Source organism: Otolemur garnettii, unplaced genomic scaffold, assembly GCF_000181295.1.
Source record: "Otolemur garnettii isolate 467f Iridium unplaced genomic scaffold, OtoGar3 scaffold00017, whole genome shotgun sequence".
NCBI lineage: Eukaryota > Metazoa > Chordata > Mammalia > Primates > Galagidae > Otolemur > Otolemur garnettii.
Window position 1 is genome coordinate 25,981,296 of NW_003852412.1, and position 18,182 is coordinate 25,999,477.

Sequence of the window (18,182 nt, forward strand, 5' to 3'; positions counted from 1 at the left end):
TTAAGTCATCTTCTGGAACCTGACAGGGGAAGCCGACCTTGTTGGTGGGGCTGGTGCTAGTGATGCGTGAACTCCTTTCCCCTAGCCATTCGCACGTGCGCAATAGGATGCCTGCAACAGCGGTTACCATACGCGCACCCGTGCAAGTGTAAACGGCTCAGAGAAAGGAGCTGTGACAGATAAAAGGTATTCCAGTCTTCCTTACCACTCAGCGCCGAAATGCAGGGCATGGCTATACAGATATGCTGCTTAGCCACGCCCATCCCTAGGTCTTATTATGGCGTAGCACTTATATTTAACAAATGCATAGAAATCCTGCTAGGGCTTATTTTGGGGGGTAGGTCTTATTTTCAGGGAAACATGGTAGTGAAAGTAAAGATTTTCCTAGAACATTTGATCCTAGAATTTATAGTTTTGACAGCAGCATATGCTTGGATCTTTTAGAAGAATGATGGGGGCAGAATCCTGTGATCTCCCAGTTTCTTTGGTTCCATAATAAACACCTGTGGTTGTATAGAGGACAAAGTAGAGTGAGGTATGGGTCGAGTACAGGGCAGGAGTGGAGAGTGGAATTTTGTTATTTCCTGTTCTTGGCCTGGATGTCTAACTCTCATTTTTCTGATTAAGAAAATATTTTCAGTGCCCCAAAGTCAGAGCAAAATTGTGCCCCTTGACCACTTACGTCACCCTATGTCTTCTAGCATTCAAGATGTATATAGAAGTGGGCTGCACCACGGACTTCATGTTGCTAATATTTTCTTAGGATTCTCAAACACAATAACATCTAAAATTTTAATTGCTAAGAAATCTATAAAACAGAGTAAATATCTTTAGAGTGCTGGTAGAAACAAAGTTGATAAACTACTACACATGCAAAATATAGTAAGTAAATTTGTTATGTGGAAGAACTGTCATCGCAAAGTTTATTCAGATAGCTTCTACATTGCATAAAAACGTTCCCTGTAGGCAGGATGCCACCTGTCCTAGTTTATCTAGTACACTTCATATTATGCCTGTTTCTTGACCTTTTTAATAGTAGTGCTGTTTTGATGATAAAATACACAGTGACTACACCAATAGAACTTTAGGACCATAGATTCTTGGGCAACATTGGCATATAATGTCCTAGGAAGAATTTCACATTTCAGACGTGGTGATGAAGGGATATGGGGTTCCACATTAAACAGTGATGTCACACATTTTGATACTCAACTGCTTCTAAGAAATGATATTACCAAAGACAAGAAAATCACAAAATAATAAAAAGTGATATAAAACTATATAAACAAGCACTAAGTTTTCTTGCTTTGCATAACTGGTGAAAATAATACCCTAGGCTGCTTAACCTTTATTAGATATTTTCATGATTATATTATTTTTAAAAAAATATTATGAGAAAGTAAGATCCAAAGTATCTCTGACTCAGATCTCCATGAATGGTGAGAGGTGGGGATGTCTGGTATCTCTAGTAAAAAGTAAGATGAGTGTTTGCCCCTTCCCTTTCATCATTCAGCACAAAATTTCAAACTTTAGAATCCCATTGTGTGTCAGTAACCCATGCAGAGGTTCTATTCACATAACCCTTAGCTCATCCAAATGAGCTCACTTGGTTAAATGGTGTGAATTAGGAAATACATTCTATGAAATTTGAAATCTTAAGTGAAATTGATAAAGAAAAGAAGGAAGGTCCTCTGTGAAAGATGTAGCAGAATCAGTGGCTTGCAATGTGTTAAATGTGTTTATTTGCATTTTCAAAGTTCAGATTTCCTCATACATTTTCATACTGATGGAGATAAAATGCTAAAGTCTTAAATCCCTCTATGCCATGCTGAGTTGCTAAGGGCTGTTGAGTTTTTGTTATTTCTCCTCTCGAGTTAGCTCTGATTACGCCTGCTGAGTGAAAAATTTGTATTTGCCGACAGAAATAGGAACCACCCCACGTGCACTTGCACTCAGCAAATGCTCCGATACATCACAAAGATTTGCTCAACCCACCTTCCGAGGCCAAATCGAGCATGGTATTTTCTGTTTAGATCTGATTCTGGACCCTATCAGTCAGGAGTGTTTTCCAATCTCTGATTAAAGCAAGGCCTACAAAGCTGAAAGTGTTCACACACAGTCTCATTAGAGCAGTGGATAGAGTGACCCAGGCCTTCTAGCACAAAGCTCTGAGTGAACTTCAAATATGAGAGTGCATCAATCAAATCCAAGCAAGGCTTTTAAGTCATTTTTCTACTTTGCCTTTAAAGTCCTATAGGAATGCCCTTTCCAGCTGTACAGTGGAAACACATTCAATAGAAACAAAAAAGCAAAGACACCCCCACCCATCTGCCCCCTCCAAATGGGTATGGTTTTACCTCCCCTACCAAGCATGAGAGAGTCTTCCCGTGTTTTAAATTATTTAGCATGTTCAACAATACAGCAGAGAATATATTCGCATCACTCCCTGGCTCTGTATTAATTATTAGTGTCCATTTGAAAGGGAAACTAATAAGGTCAAAGGCAGTGAGATGGCATAGTGTATGTTTTAAATAAAGGTAGCTGAAAGATTGGGGGGAAATAAGGCAATGTTGACGGAGCTTTTTAATTCCCTCAACCCTCACTCTCAGCTTTAATTCTTGCTTTTTTGTGTGTTGGCTTATACCCGTAAGAAAACAAAAAAGTACAACATTAAAATGATGAAGAAACACCACGAATCCTGGCAGGAAGGGTGATGAGGTGTAAGTCTGAGAAAGAGGTGGCAATCATTTACAAACGTCTGCTCTACACACTGCTCGGAGCATTACAGTCATTTTCAAAAATATGTTCTTAAAAGATACACATAAAACAAAACAATATAAATTTGCCCACTAACGTCATTAGAGGAAATGCATAGGTGCAGTCAGTAGTGATTATTAAATTTAGGTACTTTTGTTTCAAACATCAAGACAAAAAATATCAATCAACACCAGTATGAATTCAACAAAATGAGCTTTCCAAACCTGGAAAACAAATAATTTAAAAGAAGAAAATAAATCTTTACTCCACTGTCAATAAAATTTCCGGAATATTATACATGTGTTTAAACAAGCTAATGATTCAACTGATCAAGATCACCTGTGTTGATCCAAATAAAAATCAATATACCAAAAATACAGTGTGCATCACAAGACTGGACAGCATATTGTTTACTCAAGGGAATTCCCTGTATTTGTTTCTACATTTAGTATTTCTAAGCAAATACTAACCGTAAATAGCACTTCACCTACTCAAATACATGGTAGCATGTGAAAAATGTGTTTGAATCTAGAGCTATATACGTATATATACACATATATATTTTTTAATTTAGCACGTGTTTCTTTACAAGGCTTCAGAGATTTGGGAGAATGACGCAGCTTTTATAAACGCGTACTGAAGCATTACGTGTCTTGTAGTGTCCCTCTGTGCTTCCCCTGGGGTGTTGGACGGGGCATCTGCGGAAATCGCTTTTTTTTTTTTTTTAATTAGTTTATTGCGTAAAACTTAATGCACTACCTGATAAAAACTTCTGTTCATTTCAGCACTTGTCCCCGTCTGGAGCTGGTGTTCATCTCCGCTTCTAGTCAGGGCTACCTTCGTCATCCGTAGACCCCTCAACTGCAATAATGAAACCACGCTGCCCCGCCCCCACCTTGGAGGGCGCATGAGACCTTGCTGTGTGACAATAAATGTCAAGTGAGTAGTAATTGAAGTTGATTACTCCGTTATTTCACATATTTTAATGCAGATTCCCAGCCAAAATATCCTCTGTCTAGGGTATTTTAAAAGACATTTGAAGAAAGATAATTTTTTAAAAACTCATTGTCCTAAAGAACAGAGAAATACAGTCGTAAAGTGTGTCCAGCCAAGCTTTTTCTCTGGAGGGCATCTCTGCCTCCGGATAGGTGGTTTAACTTATGTCAGCATAGCACCCAAACTTTTTTGAAAGGTAACAAACCACAAAAATAAAACGCATTATGAAACCAGTTTGTCAGTCTGTCATTTGCCACTATTTTCTTGGGGAAATAGACAGAAATCTTAGATGATTAACTACGTTTTTCACTTTCATTTCAGTATTTGTCCTCTGAAGCATCAAAAACTGAAGAAAATAGGTATCCAGGACAGAGACGAGAAATACTGAACAGGATTTCAGGCGAGTAGACCACGGTTAAGGGGCTGAGTTCTGAGCCCGACATAGAGGAGCTCTGCAGTGGGAACCTCACTACAAGTCGATGCTGCAGGTCTTCACCTTTGAAAGGTCCGTGCTGGTGTCTACCACATAGAGCTCTTGTGAGTGTGAAACGAGCTTATTCTTGCCTGTGCATAAAAGTGTCTGGCGTACAACAATTGTTCAAAAACTGTTAGCTGAAACCCTATTAGTTTTAGTGAAAACAGCTATTTTAGTCAAAACATAGGTCACAGTAGTTAACTCAAATATTTAAAAGTAGTAACTATTAGTTTTTTTCCAAAAATTCAAATACACATTTTGTTACAAAATTAAATCCGACAAGATGAATCCTAGAATTTTTTTTTTGGTAAGATACATCCTTTTTTACAAATAACCAAGAATACATTGTTGTAGGGATAAATCTTACTTAATAAATCTTTCAAATCGAAGCCTTGCCAGTTTTGAATTATTTAATAACTTTGGTTTAAAAACTATTTATCTCTTGTTATTGTCATTGTATTGGTGAGATCCTTAAATGTCAAATAGCATATTAGGTAAACATTTTTGCATTTAAAAAGGCCATGTAATTATTTATCCAGTGATGTTAGCTACTGATTTAGTGGGCATCAATAATATCATAATTGATCTATAACACAATGTGCTAATATTTGTGCTTTAGTATGCTCCTAAGTTAAATAGATTTTATTTTTAAAAAGAAGATATAAAATACAGATTAGAATTTAAGCTGTAATTTACCTTACTTCAACATTTGGAAAGCTTGTTGATGAGGTGTGCTCTTCTTCATCTAAAAAAGTCAATGCAAATGAACCAGCAAGAAAGTAGAATTTGGAACAATATTCCAATATGTGAAAATCAAAATCAAAATGTCGACTTCTTTGACTGGGAGCAAATTGAGTTATGAACTAAACTCTCACTATACAAATGGATAAGAACTCTGTGTGCTCCAAGAGTGTTCTTAGAATCACATATAATATCTATTCTGCCCAATAGAATAAAAAGTTTAAAAGTTACTCTGTAGGATAAAAATACTTATATGCATCTTGCCTCAAGGTTTAAAATATAAAGGGTTCTAACAGCTGCCTAACACCCAAGGGGAAAAAAGGAAAGACAGTTTGACACCAGTCATAAAAACTATTGAGGAAAGAATATTTTTGTAGTCACAGTTTGCTTTTCCTGTGTGGAAGATGGTACTTAATAAAATCTTAGTTGAAAAACAATAGTGATTTTTTTTACATTAAGTATACCAGATATTTCAAAATTTTGTCTCTACATTTTCTCCTCTTTGTATGTTCATCTTAACAAAGACCAGAAAATAGAAATCTCTCCCTCTCACACACATTATTCTGAAATATTAAAATCAAATAAGATGTTCCTAAAATTCTCAAGCCTAGTTTGAGGAAATTTAAATACTACTAAATATTTTATGGAAATCACATCTATATGACTTCCCAGCCATTGATGATTCTTAATGACAGGAGACTGAGAATTACTCAGTTTTCCCTTGATGGAATAAAAACAGTTATTAATCACATACCTTGGCTTGGTATTCCAAATTGTGCTATAAGAGCTAGTTGAAGATGTCTGGATTCCATCCTTACAATATATGTATTACTAACAAATACTGTTTGGGAAAAGTTGCACCAGCTTAATTTTTCTGAGCTTTGTTTCATCTACTTGGCAGGATGTTCAAGCTCCTTGGTAAATATGTTAGTTAATATCCTCCCTCTAAGAGCAAAACAAGTCATCCCACGGGTCTGAGATCACTTCCATCTATGAGCCAACCTGATTAACTCCCCCTTCTTTAATTAAATTCTACCATCATTTAATTTTTAGTTGTCTTAACATTTTTTTAAGGTTGCATACCTTTTCTAAAGTAATACCCCTTCATTTTATATTTATAAAAACACACAATTCTGTGTCTATCTCCAGTATTGTCACTAGGAAGCTTTTCATTCAAGAAGGGGAAAAAGAGACTAGATTTTCAAAAACAGAAATTCTTATAGAGTAATTGGAAATGGTCAGAGGAGAAATCAAATATACACATGGCCAGGAGCACTGACAAAGCAAAAAGTATCTGTCCAAACTTAAAGAATTTCCTAAATTTGCTAATCATTATTTTTAAGACCAAGTTTCCACCCACCTACCCCCACCATTATATCAGGTTGAAGAGTCTAAAAGAAGATAGACCCAAAAGAGCAGTTTATAATGCTTTAATTTTTTTTAATGTGATACTGTTCTTTTTAAGGGTTCTTTCATATGTGATCAGTCAGGGATACTGACTTTTGTGAGTTAACACAAAAGTGAAATAGCACTTTTAAGTGCTGTCTCTCTTTGGAGATTTAATGCGCTTTGTAATATCTCTGAGATCAGTCAGGGAGAGACGAGAAGAAAGAAATTTGATTTTGAGTCTGGACCAAAGCTCGGTGACTTGAGAGGCACCTAAACATAATGAAAAGGAAGAAGTTTCAAAGAGAAAGTTGGCAGCTATGACCAGAATCCACAGGGCTAGCAGGACTGACATCAACCAGAGGCAGATTTAGAGGGGTACCCTATGATCTCTCTTGATACCATTGACACTTCAAGACCCAGTTTCATTGGGGAACAGTCCGGTAAAAGAACATCTCCAAAGAACACAGCATGGTTGCAGTATTGAGAAAGACATGAAAATACAGGCACCAAGGGCCTAACGCTGTCCTTTTCTCCTCCAAAGATCACATGCATCTGGGGAAAGCAAAAGTCAACATCTGAAACGTGCTTTTTTCAATCTTGACTTGAATGATATAAAGTTGGCCGTATAATAGCTAGATGCTTACCTTTGTGACCTAGGTTCAGTCTAATCTAAGAACAAGTTATTAGCTGATTCCTGGTAGTCTTTGCTTACCTCCTGGTGAATAACTTTCTACCCTGGCTTTCTCTTTTTTTAAATTTCTTAAATTGAAGCAACCATCAGCTTAGAATGTGTCAAATATTGAAAATCAGCACAGAATACCCATTGCTTTGTTCCCAGTGTTTTCAATGATCTATGGATTTCTAATGATTCTGAAGGCTTCAATACATGTCACAACAGCTATGTAAGAAATATGAATTCTAAACTTACTATAAACTATATCTATAGAAAAATAGAAACAACTATGATTGGTGAATTGAAGCAATCAGACAGATATTTAAAATTAAAGTGTATGTGTTGATAAAAGGGGTAGGTACTTGAGTTCCATGGATAGTATCTTAGACCTCCATTTTACTTATGTAAGAAAATAAAACATCTCAAACAAGTTATGTTAACCAGGTGTAGGATTTGAAAATTATAGGCCAAATAGCTTAACCATGATGATATCTGATCTAAAATGGCATCTCACTCCAGTTAAGTGGACTAAATTACAAATGAATTGTGGTTACAGAAAGTTTTATAAATTTCCTCACATTATAATTATATTCAAAAGAAATGAAAGAATTGAGGTACTTTTTAAAATAACCACGGTAAAAATACCATGTTTAGCTTAGATGCTCCAGCATTTGAGGAACAGAGCTAGTAATTATCATTTCAATTTTTAAGATATATCTTCATAAAATCAAAATATCTGGTCAATTTGACATTAAAGAATTAGTTAAATTTAGTAAAAAAAATGTCAAAGTCTGTTTCTGTAGAACATTAATCAAAACTTTATGTTTTAGGAGACTATGCTAGAATTTTGTGGGTATTTTCAAAGTTCTTTAAGTGGAACACAATTTTAAGAAACTGAAATCTTTCATACATAAAAGTTAATATTGTACCTGTATTATTATGTAATGTATTTATTTTGTAAAATCAATTTTAGAGAAATTCTTGAGAAACCCATTTTTTGAGGTTAAAAATTGTTTTCTTGTAATTATAAAATGAGGTACGATGAGAATATGTGTTTTTGTTTCCCAGAGATAAGGTGAATTTACGGTATTTTATTCCCTCCTGTGGAAGTTCATATAAAATTATCTGATGATGTTCAAAATATAATCAAGAATACATGATTATACTAAAAGCTATAGGAAATTTATATATTAAAAAGGTGTTTCTTGGTACATGGTCTTAACTTACTTACAAATAAATGTTAAACACCAAAGATATAATTAGTGAACTAAAATTGTAGAAGTGTCCTCTTTATACTACAAATGTTAAAATCAAGTTTTATTTCATAATATCTCAAATCTTTCTATACCTTTAGACATTTATTTTTCTTCTTAGAATCTAAATAAATCTTTCATGCTCACCTGGCGGATCTGGAATGTGATCTTTGGCTGTATTCTGAAAAGACTATATTTGGTCTGTCAAAACTGGCACACCCTGGAGCCACATACCCTAGAAATGAGTCTATAATTTTGAGCATATACTATTACTGGTCAACTCAAATTCTATTGAAAATTGGAAGTGTTAAGTGTGCCTTTTCTACCCCCTACTTTAGTCTTAAAATAGGTAGTTATAATTTTACATTTGATCTTAGGCAAAGGATGAGAAGCGATAAATAGGTAGTTATAATTTTAATATTCTGTGAGTTTCCTTTAAATAATGTCTATACTTTCTTTGTAACAATTCTACAAAATCACCCAGACATGCTAATAAATATAAACTAAGAAGAAGAAACATAATCCTATGGCAAACCTCAGGAGTAATAAATGTCATTTTCCTTCCTATTCTTATATGATAATGGATACTTTTATAGTTGTGATTATATGAATTTTGATATCAATTATTTCATTCCAAAAATATTTTTTGGCACCTACCACATACATCCCAGATTCTGAGGAGACAGAAATAAACAAAACAGATACAGTTCCTATTCTCATACAGCATACAATCTTAGGGAAGAGACAAATCCTGTATTTAAAATATAAAAAATGACTATAATATGTTATTGATAAATGCTATGAATAAAGTGAAGACAGAACACAAAAATAGCAAGAAACTGGGTGTATCTGCACTTTATTTTATGATACAACCAATATTATATCATGGTCTTTCTCTTGCTGGATTTCCTCTTATGATATACCTCTAACTCAGTAAGAGTTTGTTTATTTGTTTGTTTGTTTTTTGTCTAGAATATAAAGTGTAAGTAAATAACACACAGGAAGTTTAACCAGGGAAACTGACTGATGGTCTATTGGTTTTATAATGCCTTCAATGACCTAAAATAGCTCATAATAATAAAACATTGAGATTTGAATTTAACTACTACATATTGGACAGTACTATGTGACGTTATTTACATGTGTATACGCATTTCTCCTTATTTAAAGTTTGCCTAGTCATTTTGGTGCCTATTGTTATGTAAGTAATTGTGATTTATAATCTACAAAACATAATGTGATAAAATAAGTTAACATTCTAGCCCCTGAATCTCTTTTATTGCTATCTTGTTGAATATGCCCTTATAAGCCAATGCAATTATTAGAATGGAACTAATCCATATTCTCTTTTGAGTTTGGTGATACTAAAACTACTTAAAAAATTGCTGTCCTGATTTTAAAAATATCCTATGAGTAATTTATTTCTTAATTTTAGTTACTTTAATATTGTTAGCTTTGCCTCACATTTCTACTTTTTAAGTAACCTGTTGTTTCAAATTAACCATGATTCCAAAAATAGTATTGTCTTCTGAATTTCACAAAATAAATTGTGGATTTTTTGTTTGTTTGTTTGTTTGTTTTGGGTTTTTTTTTTTTTTTTTAGCTAATATATGAAGGAGGTCTATAAAAATATTCTGGGAACTAAATTATCTTAAATTATCTCCAATATAGTCACCAAAAGGAAAGTGTTTAATAAATGTGAGGATTCACTGTCACCAATTTCTTTTAAATTCATACTTTTTAAGTAGTTTGCTTAGTCAAACAAAAAGTATGACTTTCATGATTATTGTTTTTAAAATATACAGAGATATTTTCATGAGCTAAGTTAGTAAGCTCCTAACTACACAAGAACCTTTTTAAAAAATTCAAGGAGAACTATTGAAAAAGAAGCAAATGTGGCAAGACCAGCTGTCCCATGAATACACCTGGGCTGCTTTTTACAGGTAAATATTTAAGTTAAGGTGCAAACGCTTCCTAAAATCTTTATCTTTTACCCAATAATTGCATTCATTCATGAGCTCCTTTTTCTATAAGTGATGGCTGGAATAAAATCTGTTTGACATTTTACTAATAATTATATTTAGAATGAGATACCATGAATGCAATGAAAGTATTTCACACATAACATCTCATTACTTCTCCCAATAACCTTTAAAACCATTTTAAACATACTTTTTAAAGAGCTCCATTTGGCCTCATATCTAGAGAACATTTGAGAAAGTATAGAAGAGACTTTGATTTCAATCTCTTTCCTATTGTACTATATAGGAAAGAAATAGATATAATTTTTATATGACAGTTCTAAAACTATGAACGATAGTCCAAATTTAATTTTAACTTCATTAATATCTTAAATCAGATTTTGTTATAAAAATATGATAGAAGTATGTTTGAATTGCGATCTCTATATTCTGTACTTTTACTGTCGCCCAATTTTATTTTGAGGAAGATCTGCGTCAAGGAGTATGTATTAAAAATTAGGCATATCTTAACCACATTGAATGCAGAAATTTCAAAACTATTTATTTTTGTTTTGTAAAAACATTTACATTGAATAAAGGGAACCATAGATGGTAACAGATTTTGTGTCACCCACCAGAGATATATCATCTACAATTTGAGGCCAAGAAATAGGTAGTTTCCATAATTACTGAGGGAAATTGAATAACTGGAGTCCAGTTGGTTTACAAATGTTTTTTTTCCACTAAGAAGGAAAACCTTATAACCTGTAATCCTCGATAAAGTAGGTTTATTTGATTTATTGTTTTTAAGCACACAATTATCTTATGCTCCTTTAACATAAACTACAAAATAAATATTCAGACATTGAATGTTTTTCACCCTCTTTCACCAGTAAATCTATGCAGTAGTTTCCTACTGAGAGGGTTTTTTTTTTAAATAAAAATATATGTGTTTAATTTTAACATAAATTTAGAGAAAAGTTAAGAAAAATGGAAAGTACCACCTAATAAATTTGAGAGTCAAAATATGCACTACAATATTGTGAGAAGATAAAAATAATTTGATTCACATTTGTCTCTAAGGCAATGATTTTATTTTGGATGAGTACCATATACAAATATTGGGTTCATAATATTGTGACTTTATCCATTTTATTCTCACATGTTGTTCTATAGCAGAATGTGTGTTTTGTGGGTGAAACCTTAAAGTATTTATAACTTGATGATAAACCAAGGAAATATTTCAATTTCTTCTTTTCAAACAATCATTCATTGATTCATTTAGCTGAATGTCTATTGTATTTCAGATTTTAAGGATACCATCATTCAGAGGACAAAGTTCCTGCTGCTATAAAGGAACTTGTTGTCTAATTCCAACAAGGAAATGGGCAATATACCATTACCTAATTTTGTTTTATTTACTTTTTTGTTGTTGTTGCTGTTTTTGGCCGGGGCTGGGCTTAAACCCACCACCTCCAGTATATGAGGCCGGCGCCCTACTCCTTTGAGCCACAGGCGCTGACTGTCATTACCTAATTTTAATCTAAAGAATTTGGTGTATTATAATCTTTTCTTAAGATTTTAATTAATCTTAGGCACATAATAACTAAATAAATTGGTATTAGTTTCCTCTGTTTAGTGAATGACACCTTGAAGAGATACCCACCTGCCCATTATCACTGGTGTGTTTCTTAACGCGACACTGCTCATGAAAAGTGTTGAGTAGATGAACTTTGCTTCACCGATTCTCTCTAGATGACTCACCAACCTCTAAGATATTGTTTAATCATTCACTCTATTCATGAGATTTAGGAAAGGAGAATTCAAAAGGACTTGTGGATCTCTTTAGAAATCAGACACTAGAAAAATTCATGTTGAGGATAACCTGTAATGTCAACACTGGTAGATTATCACTGGTGTTAAATTTGTAGAGCACCTACAAGGTTCTGAGTACCTCGAGGCACATGTAATTCATATGGGACTTTTAATTAAGAATTTTTTAATGAATTATTCCATTTATTTTCATACATGTAATATAGAACTTGACCTCCAAATGTTTACTGTCTTTGAGTCACCTATGTAGCTATAAGTGTTTCTGTATACATGTATGTCTGCATGTAGATACAAAAATGGAGGAGTTAAAGTTGTATAGCTTCTCTAAATTTTAACAACTTCCAATAGTTTTGCTTACTATCTACTATAAAGCACTAGCCCTTACACTGTGACCTATTACCAAGAGTTGGCAACAACATTATGTCTAAGGTCATTTTCAGAGACACCGTCTCAGAGAAGCAATAGCCCCAAGCATGCTGTTTGATCATGGTAATGACAAGATTCTGAGTGTGAGGTGTGACAAGGCAAAATTGGGTGTGAGGTGTTATTCCGCTTCTAAAAATATCCTAAATGGTCATAACTATACAATTTTAAGTTAGTTTAGTTAGACTTTTCTCAAATAGTTTGATTTTTAAAAGAATGCATATTTTGTTTCTTTTACTAAGAAGTTTTCATATGACTTTATTCCTAAACATATTATTCTAGTATTACACATAATATTCCCAATGTATTAAAAATTCATTATATTTAATATATTAGGGAAAACACAATTACACTTTGCCTTTGTATCTTCATTCCCTTTTACAATTTGCATTGTTGAGTAGAGTTTTATTTTAAAAAGACTATAAACTAAGAAAACAGTACTTTTTTGCGATCTCTGTATTTTCTCATTGCTACAAGCCATGTTCCCAGAGCTCTTGTTCTGCGTCAGGTACTACCACCTTGCTTCTTCTGTACATTTCCCTACAATGGCATGATTCAGATATTTATTTTCACAGGATAAACATTTAAATTTGAAGTAGTTGGTGATATTCACTGTCTAGCCTCTAAATGAGAATAATTATAATCCAAACTAAAATTGAGAAATAAGCATAGTTTTTATTTGATGTCACCAAACTCTGCATTTTTAAAAATATTATTTTTCATCTTGTGGCATCACTTCCATCTACAGATGCTCAGTAGCATCACAGTTTCATGAAGGGCCTTATGTCTAACCACATAATTTTTAGGAAAAAAACTCTCTACAGTGAATTATTTAACTCTGTGGCAGGTATTTGTGTTTTATTACATTATCGTGTTTTAAGCCAACAAACTGTGGCTAAAGACGTCCTTAGAGACAAAAATCTCTCAGGAAGAAACAACTGTCAGGCAGGTATGAGTGTAGGAAGGGATGGTTTCTGTTAGTGCTTCAGCTAACGTTAATTTGACACGTGTTGTGCACAAAATACTGACAATCCCTAGAATCAAAGTATTCACGTGACCCGCCTCACATGCAGAAAGACTGCTCTGGCAACATAGTCTCCGTTACATATTCCAAATCACCCCAATTGTTCTATTCAGAGAAATAGATGTGATGTAGCTGTGCATACAAATTTTAAGAATCTGATAATACTGCATATAACAATTTTAATTTTTAAAAAGGTACTGCAATTTTTCATCTCTTCATACCCACACACAAGGCTTACCTTATTTAAATGGAATGCTCGGTTTGGGTTCATGGTGAGAATATTGTAGCCATAGTCCGTACTTAATCTTTTGCTTTTGGAGTGTCATTAAAGAGCAGGCGTCCCTCTCTGTTTTCTCCCTTTCTTGCTCCTAGTTTACTAATCTAACTATTAAAGAGGGGTATTAAATATGGAAACCCGGAACCTATGCCTATTTTGAGTCTGCATTTGGGGTTTGCATTTTCCTCCTGGAGAGAAAAAATAATAAAAGTGAATAAGCAGGACACATGTTTATCATTTCATTTCTCCCCCTACAGATAGAAAGTGATTTTATAAAAAGTGAAAAATGAATGTTTCCAAAGAGGTTATCTGCCTAATAAGTCTTCATTTGCCTACCATTAAAAATCTAAGAAGTTTAGATTTGCTTCTAAGAAAACTACAGGAGACTCTGAAGGTGCCTGGTTCCTCAGAAAGTTCTGATGTTGAACTCTTTGAGTTACCTCACTGGGAAAGCCTCTTCCACTGACACAAGTACTCTCCAAGGGGACCCTGAGATAGGTCACAGAGAGGAATTTTTGTCCTCTTGGGATCACTACCTCCTACAGAAAAGTGATGTATTCTATTCCTCTCTTACTCTCTGAACTGAAGTAACTGCCCCACATCGCATATCTTGTAAGATTATCATAATGATAACTCACCTTAAATTAATAGCTGATCGGCTGTGTGAATAGGACAATTCTAAAATAGCCTTCTCTCAAAAAGTTAAGATTCAATTTTAAAAGTCTGTTTCAGTGTCCTGTCCTTAAAGGAGTGATGAGAAGAAGATGGAGGGAGAAGTATGTTAAAATGGGTTTGGGAAAAATCAAAGGACAAAGGAGAACTTGGCATGATCCCAGTGTCACTCTCTCCCCCACTGCAGACGGGTAGGGAGAGTGAAGACGGCTCAGCTAGGGTCTTCCCAGATACTCCTGAGAAGCTCAGAGGCTCCATGATGTCGTAAGTCATATGGGCAGCTGGGAGGTTCACGAAAGCCCAGGAAGAAGCAAAAATATTGCAGGACCTTGTACATTAAAGCGGTTAAAGCAGCTGGGTAAGAAGGTGGGAACTGGGAGAGGCTAAGCCGTTCAGTGGAAGGATATGGGAGATACGCGCTTGGTCAAAGTCGAAAGCCCTTGCGGATGCTGGTTTAGGTGACAGCAATGGGGGTTGGCTACCCCACCCTCACCTCAAATCCTTGCTACTGCAGAACTCCCGAAAAACGTAGATGAAACACATCTATGAGTGTCCGTTACCTTGAATTGCTGGCGTTACCTTCCCAATGAAGGCTTGATTTAGAACTTAGGTTCAGTTGTAGAACAGTAAAATATTATGTTTATTCTCACAATTATGATTAAGGACTAAGATTAATAACCACTACAACACGGTCATTCTTTGCTAAATGATAACTTCTGCTAACTGGGTGGACACAGAATTGGGCTACCAAGGAGGACAGTTCCAAAAGTTGTATTTAAATGACATGTTTGTAACTAGGTATAGAAAAGCTGTCCTTTATTATGTTTGGGGTCTCTGTTTTCACACTCTCCCAGAACTATGAGGAGTAACAGTCAGAGGTGGTGTCATTAACCATAGTTTGTTCATAAAAATTATATTATTTAAGAATCTGTATGCTATTTTTATGAATTATGATTTCCTGATCATAGTTTTGCATCAGTATTATTGATGCCAAATGATGAGATAAAATGTACAACCCATTTCTACATAAACGGCTAACTTTCTCTGTGGGTAAAAAGTAAAATCCCTCTTTGATTGTCTTTATAACTAAAAATATTTCCTAAGTAGGGCTACACCCAGTTCTTCACTTTAACGAACTATTTAGGAGAAAAGTGTCCTTGTTTTAATATGAAAATATAACTTACTGCTGCATTCAACATACTAAGAATTGTAATTGCTGTCATGAAAAGGTGTGAGGTGCATGTATGTACATGCAAACATACCTGTGGATACTCGCCAGGTGGTAAGGCTATTTCCAATTCATGTAAATGGGCCATAAACAAGATTTCCCTTATATGTATGAGAAAGGAATGGAAATGTACATTATCTAAATCGAAAATCAAAAGGCAAATATGCTGTCCACCAAAAATTTTTTAAAAAGATTCCACCTAAGTTAATTGTTCACATTGAAAAATTATTTAATAGAAAATAATATAAGGCTTAAAATGCAAATAACATTTTATGGAAGAAATCAAAATAGATGCTATCAGAGTTCTACTGAGTAGAAGTTTTAATTTTAATAAACACAGTAGCAGGGAGAGTCTGATGGCAGTGAATGCCCAAAGGTAACATGTGAGGGGAGAGGATGAGGGGAGGGGAGAGGAAGAGGGAAAGGGTGGAGGGTGATGCCACAGAAGGAGAAGACAGTGTTGCTTGAATACATGTCATAATTAGTCCCATTAGTCAGCCATGCTGGGGATTCTCATATAGTTCTTAACACTTCAAATTTATTACCAATTTCATTTTTCTCAACGTTATTTATTGAGTTCTTACTATCTTTCACACATTCAAAATAAAGCAGTGAACACAATCAATAAAATTCTTTGCCCTCAAAGAACTTACAGTCTGGATTGTAAGTATAAAAGGAACGGTCTATTATGTCAGAATTAGGAAGCTTCCAGAAGAGATGGAGAAAGTGGTCAAGAGTGCTGAGAGAACATGGATGGAGTCCAGTGTTAAGCTGGACACTGGTGGGAAGTACAGAAAAGTAAACTTGGAAAAATAGGAAAGTAAAAAAAAAAAAATCGTTAGTAAAAATCAGAAAGAATAAAGAAATTGAGCCCTGTGACTGTGCTGGGAGGGACTGTTGACGTGTCTGAAAAGCTGGTACTAAAACCAGTTTCACCCCAGTTATGTGTGTTGGCCTCCTTCAGATTATGTATAGCTTAGTTGGATGCTACAATTTATAACTTTATTCTTATAAATTCACACATACAATACATACATGCATGTGTGTGCACATATCTCTATGTATATTCTTACATAGTAATATGTATTCATATTTAGTTTTTAAATTTTATCTATCTGGAACATATTTTTTTCCATGACAAACATTTTATCTTATCTAATAGGCAGGAATGAGGCATAATGTATTACATAAGAAAAACTCTTTTCTCTCTGTAATATCATTAAAAATAAGAGTTATAAAGCTCATTAGAATTTTGGAACTGGGAGGGAAATTTAGAGTCAAAATGAGAATTCCCATTGTTTCATGTCAGTGTAACTTTTTTTAAAAAATGGAGCTGGAAAATATTCTTCTTAGCAGAGTATCTCAAGAATAGAAGAAGAAGTATCCAATGTACTCAACCCTACTATGAAACTAATTTATAGCTTTCATAGGAAAGCTATAACCCAATTATAGCCCAAGAATATGGGGGAAGGGGAAAAGAAGGAGAAGGGAAGGGGGAGGATGGGTGGAGGGAGGGCGATTGGTGGGATTACGTCTATGGTTTCTCTTTTAAGGGTACCTGTGAATCTTTCTAAATGAAGAATATAAATGTCTTAACACAATAACTAAGAAAATGACATGAAGGCTATAATAACCAGTGTGATGAGAATATTTCAAATTGTATATAAAAATAGCACATACCCCATGACAGTAGCAATGTACACAGCTCTGATCTAATAAAAAAAAAAGAAAATAAAAATTAACTCCCTAATTTAATAGTCAAAATCCTAATGAGTTCTATAACTAAGAACAAGCTTGCTTTTTATTTAATTAATGCTTAAGTGACACTTGTAACAGTTCTGCATTATCTTCCTTGTTAAGAGAAGTATGATACATGTTTGTGCAATTCAAAGGACATTGTCCACCCCCATGGAGTCAGATTGGCCCAGATTTGCAACCTCATTTGTCTTCATAAACACAGTCTGTCTCGTACACCTCACTTTACACTCCACAGAAAGGATGCATGTAATATTAAGAGATTTTTTTTTTTAGGAAAAAATGCAACTTAAAAATTTTAAAAAAAATTAAAAAAGCTCTTTTTATAACAAGTCAATGTATTCCAATACATCTACTCAGTAGATGCAACTTCACTAAGGTTTGGGAGTTTTCCTAAAAGAGAGAGAGGAAGGAAATGAAGGCCAGAGGAGAGGAAAGGAAAATTAAAAAGAAAAAAAAGATACTGCCTCGCTACAAGCTGCAGAGGGAAATTAATATTCAAAAGGTTAAGGTGTCTGTGAAATGTATGTAATGAGTAACACTCATAGTTTGTTACTATAGGTTCATTGCCTCTAATGTTGAGGACGGCACATGGATAATTTACGATTCCCATTGTCCCCTCTGCAGGGATTAATTCTGAATTATTTATGTACCTATATATGCACAGAACTGAAACATTTTAGTTAAAGTCAGCTACTCACTCATAGTCTTGAAATTATGCAGCC